This window comes from Primulina eburnea, chromosome 3 (assembly GCF_022965805.1).
Source record: "Primulina eburnea isolate SZY01 chromosome 3, ASM2296580v1, whole genome shotgun sequence".
Classification (NCBI taxonomy): Eukaryota; Viridiplantae; Streptophyta; class Magnoliopsida; order Lamiales; family Gesneriaceae; genus Primulina; species Primulina eburnea.
In genome coordinates, this window is record NC_133103.1 from 24,158,461 (window position 1) to 24,185,326 (window position 26,866).

The window sequence follows — 26,866 nt, forward strand, 5'->3', positions numbered from 1 at the left end:
ACTACATAACATAAATTTGAATCCTTAAAAGACTAGAGGTGTGACTTCGTGAGCTTCTTGCGACTGGCAGTAGGCATAGCCCTTTACAAGAACACCGCTCTGATACCAACTGTAACGAACCGTACTTTTTACTACTTAAAATTTGCGGAAAAATTAAAAAATTTCTTGAATATAAAAATAAAATGTATACGGTCGTCACTACATCATACATTCGCCAATAAAAACCTTGTTAAAAGAAAAGTTTGCTCAAAGCATCTCGCATCAAACATAAAACCAGAATATTTTAAACTTGCATAAAAACATTAAAATAACGTGGGCGGTCCTCAGGTCTAGCCTCTCGCTCAGTCCAAGCCTGCTCCTTGGTCTCCACCTCCTGTCTCCTCATGGACATCCTCACCTACATAGATCAAGTCTAGTGAGTCTAAAGCCTCAACACGTATAAACTGAGAATAGCAAGTAATACATAATAAAATTGCATGCAACTTTAAAATAGAACATACATACTTGAAGCTTGGATTTGAAATGAACTTGAACTTGCATACATACATAGAAGTGCCAAAACTTAAAAGCTTTCATAAACATGCTTACATACTTGATCATACTTAAACATACATGACTTCATTTTGTGTAGAGGTATGATTCAAAGCAAGTGACCCATACATAATAAACGCCTGATCAGACAAACCATAGTACTGGGCTGACAGAGACGTATCCACTGCCACATACATGATATCCCCGTTCATAATTTAACGGGCTGGTTGGTCCCCGTTCATAATTTAACGCTTTCCAACCACGATCTAACCCGTTCATAATTTAACCGGGTGGAGAGGTCCTCGGCCACGTTCACCGACTTCCAAATCCATTCATGATTTGGTCACAAGACATTTAGCATACCTCAAAAATAAAATATTTTCTTGCACGTCAACATACTTACTTGGCGTTGAGGGATTCGTTGGATTTCATTTGGGGCCGCTGCTGCACACTAACATGAATTTCAACACTTAACTTGCATAACTTAGACGTAGGTACTCGAGCTCACCACCAAAGTGCATAAATAGCTTATGATATTCTAGATCACTCGGGACTTGACCTCGTTTAATCATGCTAACCAGGACATCAAACCCCGAAACAAACTCTAAGATGCCGTGCAAACATTTCTCAACCATAAAAGACATGAACTCACTATTAGAACTTGCAAAAGAAGAAAGAATAGATTATTTGGACAGAAGGGGTGGCGCTCGGGTGGTGAAACTTTACCGCTCGGTCGCTAGGGTCCGTTCTCGGGCGGTAATAAACTTCCGCTCGGGCACCGAGGCTACGGGGAAAAACATTCGAACAGAAGGAATGACGCTCGGGCGGCAGAAAGTTACCGCTCGGGCGCCGAGTAAACTGGACTCCGCGACTTAAAAGCTTATACTTTTCGAATTTGATTACACAAATGGTGAACAACGCCTCAAGACCCATCCTAGGACACTATGGCACTGAATCGACTCCACAAATGTCCCAAACATCTCCAAGGGGCGACGCACCCCACGCAACCATAAACTCATAACTTAAATTGTGACACAACAAATTAGTTTTACGACTATTCGATCTCTAATGTGCCTAACGACGCGAAACATAACGTCAACGACCATCCCAACATCATTATCAATATACCTATACGCAAAAACGATCACCCGTCGATCCCCAACGAAGCCTGCAACAACAAAATCTCGAAAACATATCAATACATATTTTTCTGAAAACGCAGTTTGAGCAGTCCCACGAAAAGGGCCATAACTCACTCAATTTTTGTCCAAAAATTTTGAATTTTATATCAAATCGAAAGTATCAAAAAGTTCTACATTTTTCACGTGGAATGTTTTCTCAGATTCGCGACTGAAAATTTGCAGTTTTAAGAAGAACAGTAAAAACGCGATTTAAATCTAAAAATTTTCCTTCAAAATCGATCCAAACGATTAACCGCTCAAACTATGAACATCATACATAAATTTTTACGCATAAAACAACGCAACACATAATATGACATTATCGACGCAGCAAAAGAGAGATTATACGTGCCTTTGTTGATAAAATTTACCGAGACGGCGATACCGAAGCGGATAAGGAAGTCAGGTTGATCCGGGACGAACGTGGCACTAAAATCCTCAAAGAAAACACACGAAAAGTTGCTGGAAATCGAAGAGGGAAGGGGGCGGCTGCTCTAGCTTGAGGAACCCTAGGTTTTCTCTCTCAAAAATAATAAAATCTGAATGTGAAGTGATTGTGTGTGTTTAGTCGTGTACATGTGTGTGTGTAAAAGTGTGTGTGTGCGTGTGTTTTAGTAATTAGGGAGTAAATTATGCTTAATTGAATAATTAACAACTAATTAAAATACTAACACTCTTTAAACTTTAATAAAATCCCTCAATTCAAATAACGCACACCAAAAATGCTAATTTTAAAAGTTTTAACCTCTTAAATCACTAAACACATAAATAAAGTTTTAAAATGCTAAACTAAATAAATTATTTAAAATGCCCCTTCCTAGCTTATAAAATAAAAATACCGCATTTTAATTTGCCAAGAATCGTCCCCGGACTTTTCCTCGATCGCGCCTCGAATAATCGCCTGAAACATGAAACTCGAAAAACATCTTAACGTTCATCACAATAAACATGAATAATTTAAAAAAATACATTTTCATAAATCTTGCACTACTAGGACTCACTTTAAAATTAAATACATGCTTCAATAAGTGAATAAATGCATTTAAATAAATCATGTATGGCTTAAAACTCATTTTAAAATTAGTTAAATGATTTAATAATGACATAACTGCATGGGTTATACGTGTACTGAATTTGGGCACTACAGTCATGCTCACCCTCACTATGCGATTCATATTCACCATAGTCATTTAAAATCATCACCCTCTTATTAGGACATTCACTAGCAGTATATCTAGATCGAGTAAGAGGGGTTTCAGATTTACCTTGCACTCCATGCTTAGGCGTTTCGTGCTTGGTCTCCATCTTGTGTTTGGTCACCACTTTACTTTCATCACGTTTTGCCCCATTTGGTCGCCAAGAAGACGATGAACTCCCACTTTGATTGGTGCGACCAACTCCTCGCCTCTTGAGTTGTTGCTCCACTTTTATGGCCATTTGCACCATTTCGTCTAGATCCAAGTAGTGCCTATGCTCCACTTGATCTTGTATCTCCCTGTTCAAACCACAAAGAAGACGTGCCATGGTCGCCTCACTATCTTCCTCAATATTTGCCCTAATCATGACTACTTCCATCTCCTTATAGTAGTCCTCCACACTCTTCAACCCTTGTCTCAAAGTTTGTAGCCTCTTAAACATCTCCCTATAATAGTGATTTGGCACAAACCTCTTCCTCATGACCCTCTTCATCTCATCCCAAGTTTCAATGGGTCTCTCATTATACCTCCTTCTAGTGGTCACTAATTGATCCCACCAAATGAGAGCATAGTCTAAGAATTCAACCACGGCCAACCTCACCTTCTTTTGTTCGGAGTAGTAGTGACATTCAAAGACAAACTCTACCATCTAAATAAGCCTTCGGGTCAGATTTCCCATGGAAGGAAGGAATTTTCATCTTAATACTATCCATATTTCCATCCACCCTATTCCCATCATATGTATCCCGTACAGCTTATTTTCTTCCTCGCCCAAATCCTTTACCTCTTCCATTCCTACCCCAATTTTCATTTTGGCTCTCCTGATCTCCTCCCAAACATACTCCTCATCTTCTTCTCCTCTACCCAAATCTTTAGAATTAGCTTTCATGTAATGGCTCCAACTCAACCCTCATCATTCGACTAAAATGCCCAAACAACGCCTCCATTTGAACCTTAGACAACCCTTGGTTCGATCTATCTTCTACCTCCCTCTCTATTTACTTTCAAATTTGTACCTGCAAGAAAACGTTAGTAGAAAACAAAATGTTCCTCACCCAAATTCTCACGGTCACTTCAAAGAAATTCACTCTTCTCTCCTCTCTTATTTTTTTTGCTCACAACAAATACTCACCGTTCACTCCAAAGAAGATACACTCGCACTCAATTATTCTTCACTCAAATTTGATAGTATCCTCGAAAGTGTGCTCAAGCTTTGTATTTTGAGTATATCAAACAATCAAGTTTCAACTTGTGAACAATTGTGACCGACTCACTTGGACTGCGTCGAAAAGAAATTCGAATATATAAAATTTTTTTTGACTGTGTGAGCAAGTGTATATGACTCACAAAAGGGAATAGAACAAAATACCAAAAAGAAATAATGGTGAATTATCGGATTTTTGGTATTTTTTTTCTTTTTTTCTGAGCACTTTACTCGAAAATCCCAACAAAAAAAATCACCAAAATTTCGGAAACGGACGAAGAAAAAAATGACAAAAACAGATCTGAAAAAGAATGAAAGAATAACACAGATCTGAAAAGAGAACGAGAAAGTAAATCGATAAACTTACTTGAATTCAATGAACCTAAGCTCTGATACCAAAAGATGTGAATCTTTGTACGAACGAATAGCAAATACGATTAAATAAAAATCGCGCCCTCAATTCAATAACGAACGAAGAATTCGTGTTGTCCCGATCTTTTGAATCAAGTACAGTTTTGTCATATTCACCTCTAAATTATGAAACTTAGAAACAAATATTCACGATAAACAATTGAGAAACAGACGAACCTTCAAAGAACTTGTCCTTGACAATCCGTATGAAATCAATTTATCAAACGCCACAAGAACGAATCTTGATAAGTTTGATTTTTAATGAACAGAAAGCGAAGCTTTGAAAAATTTGAGAGAAAATCCCAAAAGTTTTATAAACTATCAATAATAATCTGAATTGTCTCTTAATTTTCGTCCATCATATGTTTACATATCAAAAGATATCAAAATCTAGTTGCCAAAATAATTAAAACTCTAAAAAGGAAAAAATATTCTCGCCCAAACGTAAAGGGCACTGACCCCATGTAGGCCTTCGGGTAAGGGTCCGTGTACACTCGGCCAAAAATACTCTCCAGCAAACAAAGGACACGGACCCTGTGTACAGGTCCGTGCTCGGGTCTGTGTAGACTCGGGATCTCTTCATTCCTGTGTGTAATGGACACGGACCCCGTGTACAGGTTTGTGCTCGGGTCCGTGTAGCCTCGATCCTTGAAAATGTGCTTGAATCATATTCCTTTGGCCCTCACACGTACTCCCAGGCATCACGAAGCCTTCCGCACTCTGCACCCCACTTGTAAGCCCTTCTCTTTGGCTCATAAGTTCATGCAATGCTTCCTTGAACTTCTTCAATCGTCCCCTCGTAACGGGTCCCTCTGGCAATTCTAACGGATCCCATGCTTTCCTTGGAGCTTGACCACCCGTGTTCGCATCAATCATGCATAAACTTAAACATAAACATTTTTCATAAACATTTTCATATTATCATAAACTTATTCATATTCATCATAAACATATTTGTATTCATCATAGTAGTATACGTATTAATTTTCGGTGAATTCAGATCGTAAATTGTGACTTTCGTATTCATATTCGTATTGGGGCGATGGATCCATCTACATGTAGCCATAGTACTGGGCAGCGAGGACATCAGCGACACTCTCACCCTTCAACTGATTCTTGTCCTACGTATTAACATATCATCGTATTATCGTATTAGTCACAATTACTTCACTTTCTTCAACCTTTCAATATTCTCTTCACTTAATAAAAATTAAACATGCATATAACGTTTTTCTTTTAAACCAAACATGCAACATGTATTTTAACTTTATCGTTTTATCATAAAATTTCATAAACAGTTAAAATAAATGTATTAACATATTTTACAACTTTCAAGACACTGCCAAGACATTTACTAATTTTCGGGCATAAAATTACCGTTTTACCCCTATACGTAAAATTTCACGTATTTGACATTTTCTTAATTCCGTTGACTCTAGAACATCCCAAATAATTATTTAAGCTTAAATTAATTTTCTCGTATTTTTATTTGGCTTAAATTGATGACTTTTTATTTATTCTTTAATTATAATTTATTAATGTGTTTTAATCACAAATTAAATCAAACTTTATTATAAAATACCCAAACTTGAAATTTAGAATTTATATATTATTTTAGACCTCGTAAACCATGATTCGGCCCCCTTAAGCCATGTTTCAACTCTAAATCATTAGAAACCCTAGTTCGAACCACCTAGTCTACACCTCGAGCCAACTTGCGATTTCCATGAGCCATTCCAGAACCAACACGATCCAGCTTCAAACCGAACCTCCCATGGACCCTCGTGAAGCCTTATCACCCCTAGGAATCAAACCTAGTCTCAACCGAAGCCTCCCACAACAGCATCAAGCAACGACCAGGACTTCTTAATATACTAGGACTCTTCGTTTTGTTGCTAGGACCCTAAACACCGAGCCAGCCTCAGACCCAAACCCTTGTGCACCCTCTTAGGACCCTAAGGACTTGACCTAGCCCAGCCCAAATCCTCCTGGCCGAGCCATCTATACTGATCGAGCAAAACTTGCACAGTAAAATCCCAAATAAAAATATGATTTTGTATGCTCAAAATTAATCGCAAGTGCACGATGTCAAGTAATAATATAGTGTACAAGAGTACGAGTATCGTTCCACTGAAGACTGTGTTTAACAATTATTATTTTCAGTTATTTAACATTTAGCAACGAAAATTGAGTTGTGTGATTATTCCTACTATACTCAAATAAATATGCAATTAAAATGATTCAACAAGTAATGAATGAGAATTTAATCTAAAATGTTGAGTTAAAATTCAATGAGAAATGGATTTGTTGGGAATCTCGGTTCACCTACCCCTCGTTTATTAATTAATTCGTTCGATCGTGATCTACGCTTCCGACAAGATTTCCTAATCTATTGAACATACTCTCTCGAGCTATGCCAAACTAATTCTACTCAATGAAGTAATTAGATGTCTTTAATTATTTATCAAGAGCAAATCGCATTTCGATCTATGAAATCCCCCAGTTTTCGACCCTAAGGACTATGACTATCGGCACGTATCCAATTTCATATATCTATGTAAATTGTATATCCGCGGATTATACTACTCGATCCTATCACTCGTTATTCTCTCGAACTCACTCGTGATATGAAAACGTCGTTAAAGTTAGCTACGCTTTAATGACACAGTAAAATAGTAGTAAAATCAAGAATAACGAACAATCGAAATATAAATTAATTCAAATCAACGTTCGGGGTAGGATCCCCTTTTATCCCAACAAATAATAAAGTTTAGCTACTAGAATTCATGATCAAAATAAACAAAACAAAGTTTAAAAGATGAAAAAAAAGTTAGAAATACGAGAATTGACGAAAAAATGCAAAGACGACGCCCGGAAAACTTCGATTCTTCAATCCAAGCGCAAAGTGCTCTCCAAGACTTGTGCTCCTCTCCAAGAATGTCTGAATCTCGTGCCTCTCCCCCTACCATATCTTCCCTCTTCAGAATTAAGGGTAGAAATCGTCCATTATTTTTTCCAAAAATACGAATGCGCCCGGGCGGATGTAAGTTTCCGCCCGGGCGGATAACTCTCGCAGATCTTGCCTTTTTATTTTTCTTTGGCGTGCCCGGGCGGATGTAAGTTTCCGCTCGGGCGGGTGGTCTTCGCAAATTCATCTTTTTTTCTGTTCTTGGGCGCGCCCGGGCGGGCATGAATGTGCGCCCGGGCGCATGTCTCTCGAATTTCCCGCTTTGATTTTCAATTTTTCACGAATCTCCTGCATTTCCGTCAACTAAACACATGAGCAACACGAAGATATAAATTACTCTAAAATAACACAGAATGCATGCAGTCTAAATGATAAATGCAACACATTGCGACGTAACATGGTACGAAAAACACGTAAAATCCACCTCTATCAACCCCCCAATACTAACCTTTTGCTCGCCCTCGAGCAAAACAGGTGACATGACAGAAGTGGAACGTGACACAAAGTAGCTCGACAGTGAACTCATAATCATCAACTAGCTTCAGCGAAACTCAACATATTCCCTTGTCGATCAATACAAACATAAAATCTTCGCACTTCCTTAGGTCTAGACATGGTTTCAAATAAAGCATGAACGTGTGTGTGTGTTTTGTTAGTCCTAGCAGCGCACATGACAGAGAGATCCATTTCCAAACATTGTAAGAGAATTAAATCAGCCTGTTCGTGTAAATCTTAATTTCCTTTATTCCTCTGCACTCGGTATCCATCAGCATGCAACTATTTTCCTAATTTTTTCTTTTTTTTTCTGAATAGGAATGCAGCAATGAAAGGACTATATTAGAACTTTTCATTTCAGATTCAAATCCATGTTTTACATTTGTAGCCAGGAATAGGATTACATTCCTTTTTTCGGCTCCCCCAACATCTTACATCTCCAACTTTAGCCAGGAATAGGATTTCATTCTTTTATTCGGCTCCCCCACACCTTACATCTCCAACTTTCTCTTTTTTTTTTGTTGCTGATAGATACCTCGATTCAAGAGAATATAGTCAAGCTCAATTCACATCGTTAAACATCTTTGTTCCCCACTTTAGTTTAAAGTTTTCACCATCTTATCATGCATGCTTTTAGTTCTAACATTCGTGTAAAGAGAGTTCAATATACGAAATAAAACTTCATGTCTCTACCACAGTAAGTGTTAAAGAAATGCGAATAGACGATCAACAGGCCATGTCTCATCACTTCTTAATCATCCTTGGCTAACAAGTACTATATCGAATACTGTCGACTGACACACAAACATATGCAAAACAACTAAAACTACATGCCAACAAACAATACGAACACAACACAAAACGACAAAAACGACACAACACCCATCCACCCCCCAATACTAAAGTCAAGCATTGTCCCCAATGCAACAGACGATAGAACAACGACAGATAGTGCATAACAAAACAGATGCAATAAGACTGAAACATGCAACAAAAATAGAAATATACAAAATGATCGAAAGGAAATGCGCGAAAGAAAATGAGGGGACAGAAGTGACTCCCCTCTCAAAGATCATCCTCCTCGTGTGCCTCGGGGGGAATGACACCAGCCTCCGGCTCTGGGACATCGTCAAATTGGAACTGGAATGGTGGCGGAAACGCTGGCATGGGTGGTGGGAGAAGGGTTGGGTCCACACCACTGTGACTCAGCGATAGGCGAAGCATGGCATCAGTAGCCGTCTGGTACGTCTGACTCACGGCCTGCCACTGTAGCTGATGGTCTGCAAAGGCAGCGAATTCGTCCATCCGGTCCTGCAGTAGGCGACGGCGAGGTCGCGGGGCCGGTGGTGGGGGCTGCTGTGGCACGGGATCAAAAGTGTAGCCGTCCCAGATGGGGCCAAACAGCGGTAAAGCCTTCCGCCGCACTGCTAATTTCTGTAACCAGCTGGCGTCATCGAGGGCCTTGGTCGGTGGTAGCCACTCATCGTCATCCTGAAAAATGACTCCAGCGCTCGCACATAGATCTGTGATAATGTGGGGAAAGAACAATGCCACATTCGGATTATGAATGCTCAGCTGGATCTGCGAATGGATTATCCTGCCCACATTGAGTGGCAATTGAGTGATCAAAGCATAAAGCAGTAGCCCTCGCTCCCTCTGGACTTCGCTCGTGTGCCCGACTGGCATCAAACGAGTGGCCAGGAACGCATACCACAACGAAGCTGGGATCAGCAGATATTTTTCGGCAAAACAGGTGTGTGAGCCCGGTGTCTTCCACGGAGACCCCGGATAACATATGTGCTGCATCATCAGGTCCAAATCCGGTTCGGCCGCCCATGCCACTTAAACTGAGTCGTCTACCGCCGGTGTCTCAAGCACCCTATTAAGCTCCGCTGAACTAAAATCAACCAACCTCCCTCTCACAAAAGCCTTACCGTCACTCCTCTCAGCAGCATTGACATAGAATTCCCTCACCACTGGCACCACCGCGGCTTGCGGTTGACGGCCAAATTTACCCCAACTTCTTTTCTCAATTTTATTGTTGATATCTATATATTGCTTAAATTTGAAACCTCGTCGCGAAGCGGAGCTCTATGTATTTTTGCATGCTCATATCGTTCCCTAGCAGCAGTATTCACAAATACTTGAGAGGTATGAGATGACGAAGACGAAGCACCGTGACTTACCCGAGCCTTTTTAGGTGCCATCGTTGTTGATTATTTGGGAAGAGTACAAGTAGCCCGGAGTAATAAGCGGGTCTCCGGAGAATGTTTTGCTGGAAATCGGTGGCGGCGGCCGGAATAAAGCAGTGGTGGCCGGAGTTTCGCAGGGGTGGCCGGAAAATTCAAATCTTGACTGGAAAAACTCACTTCCTGATGTTTGGTGAAGATGGTGACCCGAGATTGTACCTGAAATTTGTGCAAGGCAAGAGATTTGAGCAAGATTTAGAGAGGAGGGGCGAAAATTTGAGGAGGGAGGAGTAGGGTTCGAATGGGGGAGAAAGGGAAAGGGCTGCAGACTTTTAAGTCTGTGTGATCCGCCCGGGCGGACGTAAGTTTCCGCCCGGGCGGATACCTCTCGAATTTTTTTTGAAAAAGTGGCGCGCCAGGGCAGATGTGAATGTCCGCTCGGGTGGAAGCTCCACGGCAATTTTGTGTAAAATTTAGTGGAAAACGTACGCGCCCGGGCGGATGTAAATGTCCGCTCGGGCGGGAGCTTCACGACAATTCCCCCCTCTTTTTTTTTTTAATTAAAACAACAACAAAATAAAATATATAAATTGACACGAAAGAACAATTCAGTCAAATGCAAGAGAAGGGAAAGAAAATAATTCTCAATTTATAGTCGAGAGCTTGACTGTCGGTCCGTCTCAGTTCGGCATGTCTTGGAACCGGGTGATTCCAAGTTGTGGCTCAATTGTGCCACCCATGTAGTGCTTCAGGCGCTGGGCATTGACCGTAAATGTCCCATCCTTCTCATCTTTCAATTCTACAGCTCCTGATGGATAAACTTTCGAGATCACGAATGGACCGGACCATCGTGACTTCAAATTTCCGGGAAAAAGTAGCAACCGGGAGTTGTAGAGTAGGACACTTTCACCTTCTTTGAATTCTCTCTCGATGATCCGCTTGTCATGGGCTTTCTTCGTCTTTTCCTTGTAGGTTAGTGCGAGATCATATGCTAGATTTCGGAACTCCTCCAACTGATCTAGTTGAAGCAAACTTCATTCACCTGCATCAGTAAAGTTAAAGTTTAGTGCTTTTGTTGCCCAATATGCCCGTTGCTCTAATGCGACAGGTAAGTGACATGCTTTACCAAACAATAATCTATACGGTGTCGTGCTTATTGGTGTTTTGAACGTAGTTCTATATGCCCAAAGAGCATCATCTAACCTCACCAACCAATCTTTCCGACTCACACCTACCACTTTTTCCAAAATCCGCTTAATTTCTCGGTTAGATACTTCCACTTGACCACTAGTCTGGGGGTGATAAGGGGTGGATATCTTATGTGTGACACCGTATTTGCTCAAAAGTTTTTCAAAGAGTTTGTTGCAAAAATGAGTGCCACCATCACTGATGATTGCTCGGGGTGTTCCAAATCGGTTAAAAATGTTTTTCTTTAAAAATTTTAAGACCACTTGAGCATCATTAGTAGCGTATGCTTCTTCCTCTACCCACTTAGACACTTAATCCACCGCAACCAAGATGTATTTTTTCGTGGAAGAACTAGGAAACGGTCCCATGAAGTCTATCCCCCACACATCAAAAACCTCACACTCAATGATATTATTTAAAGGCATTTCATGACGGTTAGAGATGTTACCTGACCGCTGGTATTTATCACAATGTAGCACATAAGAACGAGCATCTTTAAAAAGGGTTGGCCAATAAAAGCCACATTCAAGTACCTTGGAAGCCGTCCTTGTTGGTCCGAAATGACCACCTACCTCACGGTCATGGCAATGGTTGAGAATTTGATCGAACTCTTCCTCTGCAACACACATTCTTATCATGGCATCTGCACAAATTTTGAACAAAAACGGTTCCTCCCAAAAATAGTATTTCACGTCAGAAAAGAATTTCTTTCGTTGGTGAAACGATAGGTTTGGTGGGGGTGTGCCTGTGACAAGAAAGTTAGCGAAATTTGCATACCAATGACAATTTCTCACCTCAAAGAGTTTCTCATCAGGGAATCAATCATTGATAGCACGATCGACAGAATCATCACAAATAAATTCTAATCTAGACAAGTGATCTGCTACCACATTCTCAACCCCTTTCTTATCTTTGATCTCTAAGTCAAACTCTTGCAATAATAAAATCCACCGAAGTAAGCGTGGCTTTGCATCTTTTTTAGTAAGTAAGTATTTAAAGGCAGGATGATCAGTGAATACAATTACTTTGGACAAAACAAGGTATGAATGAAATTTGTCAAGTGCGAATACTACTGCAAGTAATTCCTTTTCAGTTGTTGCATAATTCAATTGAGCCTCATCTAAGGTCTTACTTGCATAGTAAATTGTGTGAAATACCTTGTTTCGCCGCTGGCCAAGTACGGCCCCCACTGCAGTGTCACTGGCGTCGCACATGATCTCGAAAGGTAGATCCCAATCCGGTGCTACCAAGACAGGAGCCGTCACCAAACGCTCCTTCAGATTCTTGTATGCCTGTAAACAGTCAGAATTGAAATCAAACGGCACATCTTTCATAAATAAGGAAGATAGAGGTTTGGCAATTTTTGAAAAATATTTTATAAAACGCCGATAAAAACCGACGTGACCTAGAAAACTTCTAACTCCCTTTATGGACGCCGGAGGTGGCAAGTTCTTGATGACTTCAACTTTCGCCTTATCCACCTATATTCCGTGCTCCGAAATCTTGTGCCCTAGGAAAATTCCCTCTTGTACCATGAAGTGGCACTTTTCCCAATTCAGCACCAAATTCGTCTCCTCACATCTCACCAACACCACCCTCAAGTTCTGCAAACAGTCATCAAAAGAAGGGCCGAAAATAGAGAAGTCATCCATAAAAAATTTCAAGAAAAGTTTCTATCATATCATGGAATATAGCGGTCATGCAACGTTGAAATGTGGCAGGAGCATTACAAAGACCAAACAGCATGCGGCGAAAAGCGAAATTTCCATAAGGACAAGTGAAAGTGGTTTTCTCTTGGTCCTCAGGTGCAATGGTGATTTGATTATACCCCGAATACCCATCTAGAAAACAATAAAACTCATGACCCACTAACCTCTCAAGCATTTGATCAATAAAGGGAAGGGGAAAGTGGTCTTTTCGGGTGGCATCATTCAATTTTCTATAATCAATGCACACACGCCATCCCGTAACAGTTCTGGTGGGTATTAGTTCATTATTATCATTTGCAATCACAGTAATCCCACCCTTCTTTGGCACACACTGAACCGAACTTACCCATGCACTATCAGATATAGGATAGATAATACCTGCATCGAGAAGCTTAATCGTTTCTGCCTTTACTACCTCTTGCATCTTTGGATTTAATCTTCTCTGAGGTTGCACAAGTACTTGTCTTCCATCAAGATCTTGTGCATACATACTGATGGATTGATCCCTTTGATATCCGCCACCTTCCACGCAAATGCACCCTTGTGCGCTTTCAAGACTTTCAACAGTTTGTCCTCCATCACATCTGTCAAAGCAGCAGAAATAATGACAGGTAAAGTGTTATGCTCACATAGGTATACATACTTTAGGTGTGGAGGCAGTGGCTTCAGCTCGAGCGTCGGTGGCTCCTTCAGGCTTGATTTCTGTGGGATCAAGTCTTTTCGATCTCCCAAATCTTCTAACCTCATCTTCATTGGCTTTCTCCATGGATGGTTGGCATTCAAGTATGCCACTATTTCAGCTTTTTCATCGTCCAAATCATCTTCTCCCAATTCAGTAGTGATAGCAGCCTCCAAAGGATCTCTCAAAGCATCCTGCACATAGTTAGACACAAAGGCATCAAAAGCATCAATTCTATAACAACTATCAGAATGCAGTGTGTGCTTAAGTGCATTAAAAACATCAAAAGTAATCTCTTCCTCGCCCGCTCTCAATCTCAACTTCCCTTCTTGCACATCAATAAGTGCCTTGCCAGTCGCAAGGAACGGCCTCCCCAAAATCAAGGGCATCTCCATATCCTCCTCCATGTCTAGCACCACGAAATCAGCAGGAAAAATAAACTTATCTACTTTCACTAGCACATCCTCAATAACTCCCCGTGGATACTTGACATATCTGTCTGCCAGCTGTAACGACATCCTCGTTGGCTTTGGCTCTCCCAACTCAAGTTTCCTAAACACAGATAAAGGCATAAGATTAATACTTGCACCAAGATCACACAAAGCTTTGTGAAAAACAACATCACCAATCATGCAAGGAATAGAGAAACTCCCTGGGTCTTTTATTTTCGGTGGGATTTTGTTTTGCACCAAAGCGGAGCAATTTTCAATTAAGTTAACTGTCATGTGATCCTCCAGCTTCCTTTTATTAGCCAATATGTCCTTCAAGAATTTAGCATAACTAGGCATTTGCATTAAAGCATCGGCGAAGGGAATATTGATATGCAATTTTTTAAATACCTCAAGAAACATACTGAATTGTGCATCTAGTTTTGCTTTTTTCAATGCTGCAAGAAAAGGAGGAGGTATAACAATTTTAGGTTGTGCAGTGGGTGCTGGTGTGGAGTTAGAAGACTTACCTTTGGATTTCTCAGTCGATTCATCCGGTATTTGAATTTTTTCCTTTCCCTTCGACTCCAAGATTTTCCCACTCTTCAACTCAATGGCCTTCACTTGCTCTTTTGGATTAGTCTCGGTATTACTTGGCAAGGTGCCCGGCTCTCTACTTGCTATCATCTTGGACAACTGTCCAATTTGATTCTCGAGCCCTTTTATCGATGCATCTTGGTTTTGAAGTCTAGTTTCAGTGGAAGAAATAAACTTAGACATCATTTGCTCCAAGTTGGACTTTTCTTCTCTAGGAGGATCGGATTTGTATATCGGTTGTTTCCCATATTGTTGTCCTCCTTGCGGTCTATTCTGACTGTTTTGTCCGCCCCATGAGAAGTTGGGATGTTGCCTCCACCCAGGATTGTATGTGTTCGAATAAGGGTCATTCCTTGGGCGGTTTTGGACTCCCACTTGATTCACCGGCGCCTCCTTTGGCACATAGAAGGGATTTCCATCTTGACAGTCTTTCACATAGTGTTCTCCTCCACACTTTTCACAGAATATCTCTTGAAGACGCATCGCCGTGCCACTCACATTCAAGCCGTCTATTTTCCTGCTTAAAGCATCAAGTTGTGCAGTAATAGCAGAAAAATCAGTTACCTGGTGAACTCCTGCACTTCTCCGCTGTTGTTCCTTTCAGATTGAGGATGATAGCTGCTAGCAGCCATCTCCTCTAACAATTCATATCCTTCCTCCGCGGTCTTTCTCAACAGGTTTCCACATGCAGCCGCATCTATCATTGTACGGTTAGGAGTAAGCAAACCATAATAAAATGTTTGAACGACTAACGCAAGTGGTAACTCGTGATGTGGGCATCTTCGTAGTAGATCCTTGAAGCATTCCCATGCCTCATATAGAGATTCCTGATCGAATTGAGCAAATGTTGTAATGTCTGCCCGCAGCTTCATGGTCTTGGAGGGAGGGAAGTATTTGATGAGAAAGGCTTTCTCCATGTCGTCCCATGTAGCGATCGACCCTACAGACAAACAATTTAACCATGCCTTAGCTTTATCACGTAAAGAGAAAGGAAATAAACGCAACCTAACAACATCATCAGAAACTCCAATGAATTTAAAAGTATCGCAGATTTCAAGAAAATCCGCGATGTGCGTGTTTGGATCATCTACTGCAATTCCTCCGAATTGGACTGTGTTCTGAATCATCTGGATTATGGCTGGCTTGATTCCAAAGTGATTTGCCCGCACGATAGGCCTCACAATGCTAGGGCGTGCACCCTCCAAAGAAGGTTGGGCATACTACAGCATTGGTATGCGACGCGGTATCTCAACTTGTCTATTGTCACGCTGTTCCTCTCCGCGTTCTTGCTCGTGTCTTTCCATCAGTTCTTTAAGTCTTTGTTGTTGTCTTCGCATTCGGAAAGTTCTTTCAATTTCAGGATCAAACTCAAGCTCCACGTCAAGTGAATTTGGCATGCACTAGAAGAAATGTCTGTAATAAAATATGGAGTGTTAGCTAAAGAGAAATAAAATAATGCTAAAGAAAATAACTAAAAATAAAATTGTAGATTAACAGTCCCTGGCAACAGCGCCAAAAACTTGATCGAGCAAAACTTGCACAGTAAAATCCCCAATAAAAATATGATTTTATATGCTCAAAATTAATCGCAAGTGCACGATGTCAAGTAATAATATAGTGTACAAGAGTACGAGTATCGTTCCACTGAAGACTGTGTTTATTTAACATTTAGCAACGAAAATTGAGTTGTGTGATTATTCCCACTATACTCAAATAAATATGCATTTAAAATGATTCAACAAGTAATGAATGAGAATTTAATCTAAAATGTTGAGTTAAAATTCAATGAGAAATGGATTTGTTGGGAATCTCGGTTCACCTACCCCTCGTTTATTAATTAATTCGTTCGATCGTGATCTACGCTTCCGACGATTTCCTAATCTATTGAACATACTCTCTCGAGCTATGCCAAACTAATTCTACTCAATGAAGTAATTAGATGTCTTTAATTATTTATCAAGAGAAAATCACATTTCGATCTATGAAATCCCCTAGTTTTCGACCCTAAGGACTATTACTATCGGCACGTATCCAATTTCATATATCTATGTAAATTGTAGATCCGCGGATTATACTACTCGATCCTATCACTCGTTATTCTCTCGAACTCACTCGTGATATGAAAACGTCGTTAAAGTTAGCTACGCTTTAATGACACAGTAAAACAGTAGTAAAATCAAGAATAACGAACAATCGAAATATAAATTAATTCAAATCAACGTTCGGGGTAGGATCCCCTTTTATCCCAACAAATAATAAAGTTTAGCTACTAGAATTCATGATCAAAATAAACAAAACAAAGTTTAAAAGATGAAAACAAAGTTAGAAATACGAGAATTGACGAAAAAACGCGAAGACGACGCCCGGAAAACTTCGATTCTTCAATCCAAGCGCAAAGTGCTCTCCAAGAATGTCTGAATCTCGTGCCTCTCCCCCTACCATATCTTCCCTCTTCAGAATTAAGGGAAGAAATCGTCCATTATTTTTTCCAAAAATACGAATGCGCCCGAGCGGATGTAAGTTTCCGCCCGGGCGGATAACTCTCGCAGATCTTGCCTTTTTATTTTTCTTTGGCGCGCCCAGGTGGATGTAAGTTTCCACCCAGGCGGGTGGTCTTCGCAAATTCATCTTTTTTCTGTTCTTGGGTGCGCCCGGGCGGGCATGAATGTGCGCCCGGGCGCATGTCTCTCGAATTTCCTGCTTTGATTTTCAATTTTTCACGAATCTCCTGTATTTCCGTCAACTAAACACATGAAGCAACACGAAGATATAAATTACTCTAAAATAACACAAAATGCATGCAGTCTAAATGATAAATGCAACAAAATGCGACATGACATGGTACGAAAAACACGTAAAATCCACCTCTATCATATACCCTGCGCTCTACTGCACAACATGCGCGCATTCGCGTTCCTTCTCGAGTGGGCTAGGACTCCTCCCCAGCCCCTTGACTCGAGTCCTAGCATGGCTAGGACTCCATCCTTGACCCAAGACAAGCTCCAGTCGTGACCCAAGCCAAGCCATGCAACCAAACCCTTGAACCCGACGAGCCCTTAGATCACCAAAACCATGAGGGTGGTTCAAGCTTGTATCGTGTTCATGTGCAGCGTGTTGTGTGTGTTCTAGGACTCTTTAAAATCGTGAAAAACAACCCTTGATCCTTCCATAATAATGACAGCCCCTTAATGAACATATTAAACATGTCTTGGAACAAAAATCAGGAGTTTAAAAATTCATGAAGATGCATAAACGAAATATTCAAAGTTGAAACTTATTTTACATTCAAAACATAATTAAATAAATACTATGGTGTGATGGATGAGTAAAGGAAAGAATATGGCGTACATTTGCGTTTATGAATTTATGTTGACGAATCGAAGAACGATGACGAGAAGACGATGGCTTGAAACCTCTTGAAGTTTCGATGCTTTTCCTCTTGATAATCATGTGTCTGTGTGCCATGAATAATAGAGAATAGAGTTTGGAGGTTTTAAATGTTTAGGGGAATGGGGCGTGGGTTATATGGATATGGAGTAGGGTTTGCACTTTAAATAATAATTAAAATACTAATAGTTGTTTAAGCCCATTAACATGGTTAGTTATGCCCAATAATCCCATTAGTGCTTAGTAAAATTATTTTGTTCACTCAAGTTTGTGAAATTATTAGCCGGGTTGTCAAAACGTTCGTAGTTTTGCTGAAAATCGTATACCGATAAAAATTACGTCCTGACATATAAAATCACCTCAAAACTCTTTATTTTCAAAAATAAGAAAAGGCATCACCTTTATTTTAAATAATTAAAAACAATTAACTAATAAAAACATTTTCCATTTTTCAGCACTCGGTCTCCGTTTCTCGATCGCAACTCGAATAACCTTTAAAAATAAATTTTAATGCATTCAAGTTGAAAACTATTATAAAATCATATAAACATATCCCACATAATCCATTTAAGCAATTAAAATACATAAGAAGTTGATAATCTTGCATGAATTTGGTTCATGTGGACTTTCAAATTTTCGGGACGTTACAATCTCCCCCCTTAAATTGAATTTCGTCTTCGAAATTTGCTTATCCTTGAAAATCAAAAGTTTAGACTTGGTTCTAGTATCACAATAATCATCGCTTCCACTGCGCTACTCTGATAAAAATTAAGTTTTAGGGTGTCATTATGTCTCCTTAGTCCCAAATAAATCTATCTTCTAAATCCACGTTTGCGATCTCAACTTATAACGACACATGGTGACATTGTTCCATTTTTCTATAACCTCGAATTTCGTCTTTTCTTACAATTCCCAATATTCAAAATGAATGAACACACTTATCGTATATTACTTTCCATATACTATACCCCAAAATGTTCAACCACCTATCATAATTCCACATTATAATCCCAAACACACCAACTAATGCTTAGATTTTCAAACTTAATATCAATTCATCCTACAATTCCTTTTATTAACATTCTTTATAACGTTATAACCAAGATATTCCAAGGTTCTAATTATTCTTTTAAGCCTAAATCATCAAAATTCCTATTTTTTAAACCCTTCAATTCTCATTTATTGCTAAACTAGTCCCCAAATTCCTTAACAATTGCAAAATTAATTCCTAATTTCCTCAAAAATTACTTAATTGACCCTAAATTTCGAAAATCCTACAATTAACCCATCAGTTCTTAACATTCATATTTCCGTTCTACAGGTTTCCCATGACATAATTTTCCATAATTTTAAGCCTATTAACCCAAAATCAATTCTCATAACCGATATTACCTTTCCATCGAAACCTAACATTCCAAATTATACAATTTCTTACTTTTAATGATTATCGCAGTCTACGGATCATGAATCCTTAACTGTCATTCCCAGAAATCAATTCAACTAGTAACCACGAATCATCAGTATTTTCTTAGAAACATACATGTCCCAAAAAGCGTTCATAATCTTCATGATTAACTTATGACCCAAGAAGTAGAACATCAATACTAAATCCCAAAAATCAATATAGTCCAATCATTTTCAACCTTTCCTAAGGTCCACAATCAAATTCTTAAACATATCCAATTCCACCACAAAGCCAGCATACATGGAAATCATATAGTCTGTATTTCATATCGTAACATTCGTAAAAATTCTAAAGCATATAATCTTTTAGCATAACAAAATCATGTAACCATGCAGGATTTTCAAAATCATTTATCATGTAAACTTAAACATATATCCCATTTAAATCTATGTTTTTAAATCATGCAGCATATACTTAATCCATTTTTGAACAATTTTACGCATATAAAACATATATTCTCATAAAGCTACTAAACATGTGACATAAAAATATAATTCATGTAGTTATGTACATATCATCATATAAATCATACAAAGCATATAAACTTTCAAATTTGAGGCTTGACGATTGAGCTTTCTAGAACTGGCGGAGGCACAACTCTTTACAGGAACATTGCTCTGATACCAACTGAAACGTCCACTACTTGTTTTATTAAAAAGTACTAGAAATTTTTTTTCCTCATCAATTCGGCCGAATACTTACATATATATAAAAAAAATATTTTTGGACCATTTTAAAAATAAAAACAACCAACTAATATTAATAATCCAAAGGAAATAGTTTAAATAATAAAATCGTCAATCGTTTGCAAACCCTAACTTAGCAAAATTGCTAAAACTAACAACCTCTCAAAAACCACTCAAAAGCATAATCAAAGTCGAAAAAATATCTTTGACATAATCCTAAAAATATCATAATGTATAATCATAAGTCTAGTGTGGAAAACTAGCGCTGGCCCTCGGGTTATGTGCACCTTCAGTCCAATCAGATCAACCATCGAGACCTCCATTATCATTATTTGTATTCATTATATTAGTATTCATATTCATTTTCGTTGAATTCAGATCTTTAATTGTGACTTTCGTATTCGTATTCGTATTGGGGCGATGGATCCATCTATATGTAACTACAGTACACGGCGGCGGGGACATCAACGACACTCTCACCTATCAACTGAGCCTTGGCTTACGTATTAACATATCATCGTACCATCGTATAGGTCACAATTACTTCACTTCCTTCAACCTTTCATATACTCATCACTTAATAAAAATTAAACATGCATATAACGTTTTTCTTTTAAACCAAGCTTGCAACATGTCTTTTAACGTTATAGTTTCATCATAAAATTCCATAAACATTTAAAATAAACATATTAACATATTTTACAGAATTCAGGACACTGCCATGACATTTACTAATTTTTATGTGTAAATTTACCGTTTTACCCCTAGACGTAAAATTTCATGTTTTTGACATTTTCTTAATTCTGTTGACTCTAGACCATCCCAAATAATTTTTAAAGCTTAACTTAATTTTCTCGTATTTTCATTTAGCTTAAATCAATGACTTTTTATTTATTCTTTTATTATAACTTATTAATGTGTTTTAATCCCAAATTAAATTAAAATTTATTATAAAATTCTCAAACATGAAACTATAACTTTTTATAATATTTTAGCCCTCGTGAACCATGACTCGACCCCCGTGGGGCCATGTTTCAACTCTAAACCATTAGAAACCCTAGTTCGAACCACCTAGTCTACACCTTGAGCCAACTTGTGATTTCCATGATCCATGCCCGAACCAACCCGATCCAACTTCGAACCGACCTCCCATGGACCCTCGTGAACCCTTATCATCCTTAGGACAAGACCCTAGTCCCAACCAAATCCTCCCACACCAGCAGCAAGCCACGACCAAGACTCCTTAATATACTAAGACTCTTCGTTTTGTTGCTAGGACTCTAACCACCGAGCCAGCCTCTGACCCAGACCCTTTTGCACCCTCTTAGGACCCTAAGGACTTGACCTAGCCCAGCACAAAGCCCCCTGGCTGATCCATCTTTACCCTGAGCTCTGCTGCACCCCATGCGCGCATTTGCGTTCCTTCTCGGATGGGCTAGGATTCCTCCCCAGCCCCTTGACTCGAGTCCTAGCGTGGCTAGGACTCCTTCCCTGACCCAATCCAAGCTCTAGCCGTGACCCAAGCCAAGCCATGCAACCAAACCCTTCAACCCAACGAGCCCTTAGATAACCAAAACCGTGAGGGTGGTTCCAGCTTGTATCGTGTTCATGTGCAGCGTGTTGTGTGTGTTCCAGGACTCCTTAAACTGGTGAAAATCAACCCTTGATCCTTCCCTAATCATGGCAGCCCCTTAACATATTAAACACGTTTTGGAACAAAAATCATGAGTTTAAAAATTCATGAAGATGCATAAACGAAAATTTTCAAAGGTGCAACTTGTTTTTCATTCCAAACATAATTAAAAAAATACTATGGTGTGATGGATGAGTAAAAAGAAAAATATGGCGTGCCTTTGTGTTTTTTATGCACAAATTTACGTTGACGAATCGAAGAACGATGACGAGAAGACGATGGCTTGAAAACCTCTTGAAGTTTCAATGCTTTTCCTCATGATAATCACGTGTGTGTGTGCCGTGAATAAGAGAGAATAGAGTTTGGAGGTTTTAAACATTTAGGTGAATGGGGCGTGGGTTATATGGATATGGGGTAGGGTTTGCACTTTAAATAATAATTAATACACTAATAGTTGTTTAGGCACATTAACATGGTTAGTTAGGCCAAAGAAGCCCATTAGTGCTTAATAAAATTATTTTGTTTAATGAAGTTTGTGAAATTATTAGCCGGGTTGTCAAAATATTCGTATTTTTGATGAAAATCATATATTGATAAAAATTATGTCTCGGCGTATAAAATCACCTCACAACTTCTTATTTTCAAAAATAAAAAAAGCACCACCCTTATTTTAAATAATTTAAAACAATTAACTAATACATTTTTCAACCCTCGATCTCCGTTCCTCGATTGCAACTCGAATAACCTTTAAAAATACATTTTAATGAATTATAATAGAAAACTACTATAAAATCATATAAACATATCCCACATAATCCATTTAAGCAACTAAAATACATAAGAAGTTGATAATCTCGCATGCATGTGGTTCATGTAGACCTTCAAATTTTCTGGACTTTACATTGCTCTTCTTCCCAAATCTTATCACACCCTTCATCGGTGCGACCTTCACGAATACATGATAACCTACGGAAAACTATAGATCCATGCGCCACTGATTTGCATAGCTCTTCTGTCGGCTCTGAGCGATCTTCATCCTATCCCGAATCTTGACCTCTAACTCTACAGTCTGTTTGAAAATATCTGGCTCCAACTCTACCCAATCTCATACCTCATCCCAATACACTTGTGACCTACACTTCCTCTTGTATAGTGCGTCGTATGGAGCCATACCGATGGATGCCTGATAGCTATTGTTGTACGTTAACTCCACAAGAGGTAACTTAGGCTTCCAAATGCCCTGGAAGTCGATCACACATGCTCTAAGTAGGTCTTCCAATATCTAAATCACCCTCTCTGATTGTCCGTCGGTCTGAGAATGGAAGGCAGTATTAATAGGAGCTTAGTACCTAATTCCTGATGCAGACTCTTCCAGAATGTAGACGTGAACCTGTGATCCTTGTCAGACACGATGGACACTGGAATCCCGTGCAGTCTAACTTTCTCTCTGATATACAGCTCTGCATACTGAGTCATGGTGAAAGTCTTCTTGATCAGTATAAATTGTGCGGACTTAGTGAGTCAGTCAACTATCACGTAAATGACATTATATGCTCCAGTTGTCCTCGGTATTCCTATCAAAAAGTCCATTGTCATGTTCTCCCGTTTCCATTCGGGAATAGGGAGTGGTTTCAGCTTTCTCGAGGGTTTCTGATGTTCCACCTTAACCTACTGACACGTCAAACACTTGGAAAAAAGTGCAAGATATCTCGCTTAATGCTCGGACACCAATAAAGAGTCTGCAGATCCTTATACATCTTCGTACTCCTTGGATGAATGGAGTACCAGGTGTTGTGGACCTCGTAGAAAATATGCATGTTCGCTCCTAACTCATAAACATGTGCGGAAAAAATGGTCCTTGGGTTAGCATACACACATCCAACTCTCCCTACTCACTCTTCGGCGCCTCCAGTCTCATAAATATGCTCACCTGCATCATTCACACCTAGTGAGTATAAAGACTTAACACACCTGGATCGTTATAACAAGTACATATACAAAACATGCAACAATGAAAAGTACTGTAATTAACATATATTTCATGATCTTAAAACCATGAACTTAAACATATTGTGTCAAAGCATAACGTGTCCAAAACATGTTTCATCATATCAACATATACGTGTTCATTTTCTTTATTTGAATTCAGATCATTAGTTGTGACTTTCTTATCAGCTCTAGTCGATAGATCTATGTACATAAAAATGTGGTATCTGGTGGCAGGGACATCAACGACAATTTTACCCATCCACTGAGCCTTGGCCTTACATGTTCATGTTCTCGTTCGTATTAGTCACAACGAACTCTCATCCTTCAAAACCTATCATCATATTAATTACTCATAAAAATCATGCATATATGTAAATTTCCTTAAAAGCAAGCATGCTACATATTTTTTATATTGCCATGAAAATTCATGTTCATGATAAAGTATACATTTAAAACATGTCAAACAGCCCTTTAACACCTAGACCTAGCACCCCCCTTGCACAAGCACCATGAAAACGTGAGTTACATGTAAACGTGCATGGATATTTCATGACAAAACGATGCATAAATGATGCAACATAAAAATCTATGAATTCCTCATGTGAACAAACACACATCGGCATATAATAGCGTGGATGGCGAGAAAACAGAGATTTATGGCGTGCCTTTGCGTATATACGGTTGAAAACTTTGATATCAACGCGTAGGACTTGCACTAGAGAGATGGGGAGGGATTTCTTTGCAATACTTGGGTCGAAAACAAAAGGGGCTGCTGAAATATTTTCGAAAATGGCTGCTGATGGTAGAAGGGGGGCGGCCGAATGGATACACGAGGTTTAGGGTTTATTAATTGTAGTGTTTAAATCATAATATAAGGTGCTAATGGGCCTTTAATTAAAATTAAAGGTATTAAAATTATTTTGGGCCCATTAAACAATAAAATTTCTCATTAAGCCCAAAAACACTCTCGAAAAATATTTCTTTTAGGTAAGTTTTTGAAAATATTGCTCAAACCTTCAAAAAGTCTCCCAACTCGCTAAAATTTGCGTACCAGTTTAAAATATGACCCGACAGGTAAAAATACCCCATAAGGTCCATTTTCGAAAATTCGAAAATCTCATTTAATTATACCATATATTAAATAATTAAAAATAACTATTTAATGAAAATATTTTTCCTAATTATTTCTGGTCTTCGTTCATCATTCGAGTGCAAAATACTACTAAAAGACATAATGCATGGAACTTTAATAAACCATGAAATAAAACACATGTTCTGAAACATCTACTAGAACTTTTTTTAAAAGCTAAATTTCGAAATAAACATTTACAAGCGTGCATGAAATATCTGCTGTTAAATACACATTTTTAAAATAAGGAGATTTCAATACTGGTAAAATAATATTGAAGCTAAAGATATACCAAAAATCATGTCGATCCAATAAACATATAAAATAAATAGAGTATGAAAATATCCATGAACTCTCCTTACTCATAAACATGATGTGCGGAAAAATAAGGTCCTCGGGTTAGCGTGCGCACATCCAGCCCCGCCTACTCAGTCTTCGGCGCCTCTAATCTCCTCATCGAAATGCTCACCTACATCATTCACGTCTAGTGAGTCTAAAGACTCAATACACCATAAGCGTTATAAAAAGTACATATACATAACATGCAACAGTAAAAAGTACTGTAATCAACATACATTTCATGATCTTAAAAGCGTAAAAGTAATCATAATGAAGCATAACGTGTCAAAACATATCTCAACATATCATCATATATGTGTTCATTTCATTTATTTGAATTTAGTTCTTTAGTTGTGACTTTCGTATCAGCTCTATTCGATGTATCCATCTACGTATAACCATGGTACCCGGTGGCAAGGACATCAACGACAGTATTATTACCCATCCACTGTGCCTTCGCCTTACATGTTTGTATTCGTATTAGTCACAACCAACTCTCATCCTTGAAAACATGTCATCATATTTATCACTTATAAAATCATGCATATACGTAAATTTTCTTAAAATCAAACATGAAACGTATTTTTCATAATTACTAAAAATTCATGTTCAAGATATCGTATACATTTAGAAACGTGCAATTTTGTGATCAGGGTTCTGCCAGGACTGCTAACTCAACCCGGGTTCAAAATGACCTTTTTGCCCTTAGCAACCTAATTGACCATTTTACCACTGGACCTCAAAATTTCGACCCGAAGCCAACCAAACTCCTTAAAACAACTAAAAACATAATTATAAACATTTCCTAGAGGTGACCTCAAGCCCGTTCAGTAACTTACACGATTCGTTTTAAAACTTGGTTGGGGTCCCGGGTTTAACTCGAATCAACCCGAAATTTAACCAAATTTTTCCCAATTTAAACCGTGACTCAAATCTACACAAATAACCTCTAAAGCACTTGTTCCAGACCCTTGGGACCTACGAACCATGCTTGAAAGTTTCTGGAATTTCCAGCGCGTACAAACCGTAAACCTAGTTACCTCAAATCGTCACTTATTTGATCCTAGACCTAACCATCGAGGACCAGACCTGAACCAACTCTCCCTTGCCCACCTATAGACCCTCCTGGACCAACCAAGCCAAAAACCTCAACCCATGCATGCTGTGTAGCGCAACAACCCGATAGGCCCCCGCTCGAGCCAACTGATCTACCCCTCAACCAAACCCCTTCGATCGGCTTCAAGACCACGACCAGCTGTTCACGGTCCTCTCCCCCCACTATCACGGACCCAAGAGTGTCAGCTTCCTAGCTGGAATCAAGCCATGCATTGCCGCATCACCCTAATCTCCCGATCTAGACACATGGATGCTTGGTTCCTTAACACAAAGCCGATCGGCCCTCACCTAAACTGACCAAGCCTCGACTCCAGCACTTAACCCCCTTCATTCTCGACATGTTCGG

At 39.1% G+C, this 26,866-nt stretch overlaps 1 non-coding gene across 1 annotated transcript; it reads left to right on the forward strand.

Moving 5' to 3' along the window:
- Nucleotides 1-15,538: 15,538 nt before the first annotated feature.
- Nucleotides 15,539-15,644, forward strand: LOC140828726 (small nucleolar RNA R71). Its single transcript, XR_012117294.1, has one exon. It is a non-coding gene; the product is annotated as a small nucleolar RNA R71 (small nucleolar RNA).
- The last annotated feature ends 11,222 nt before the right edge of the window (nt 15,645-26,866 follow it).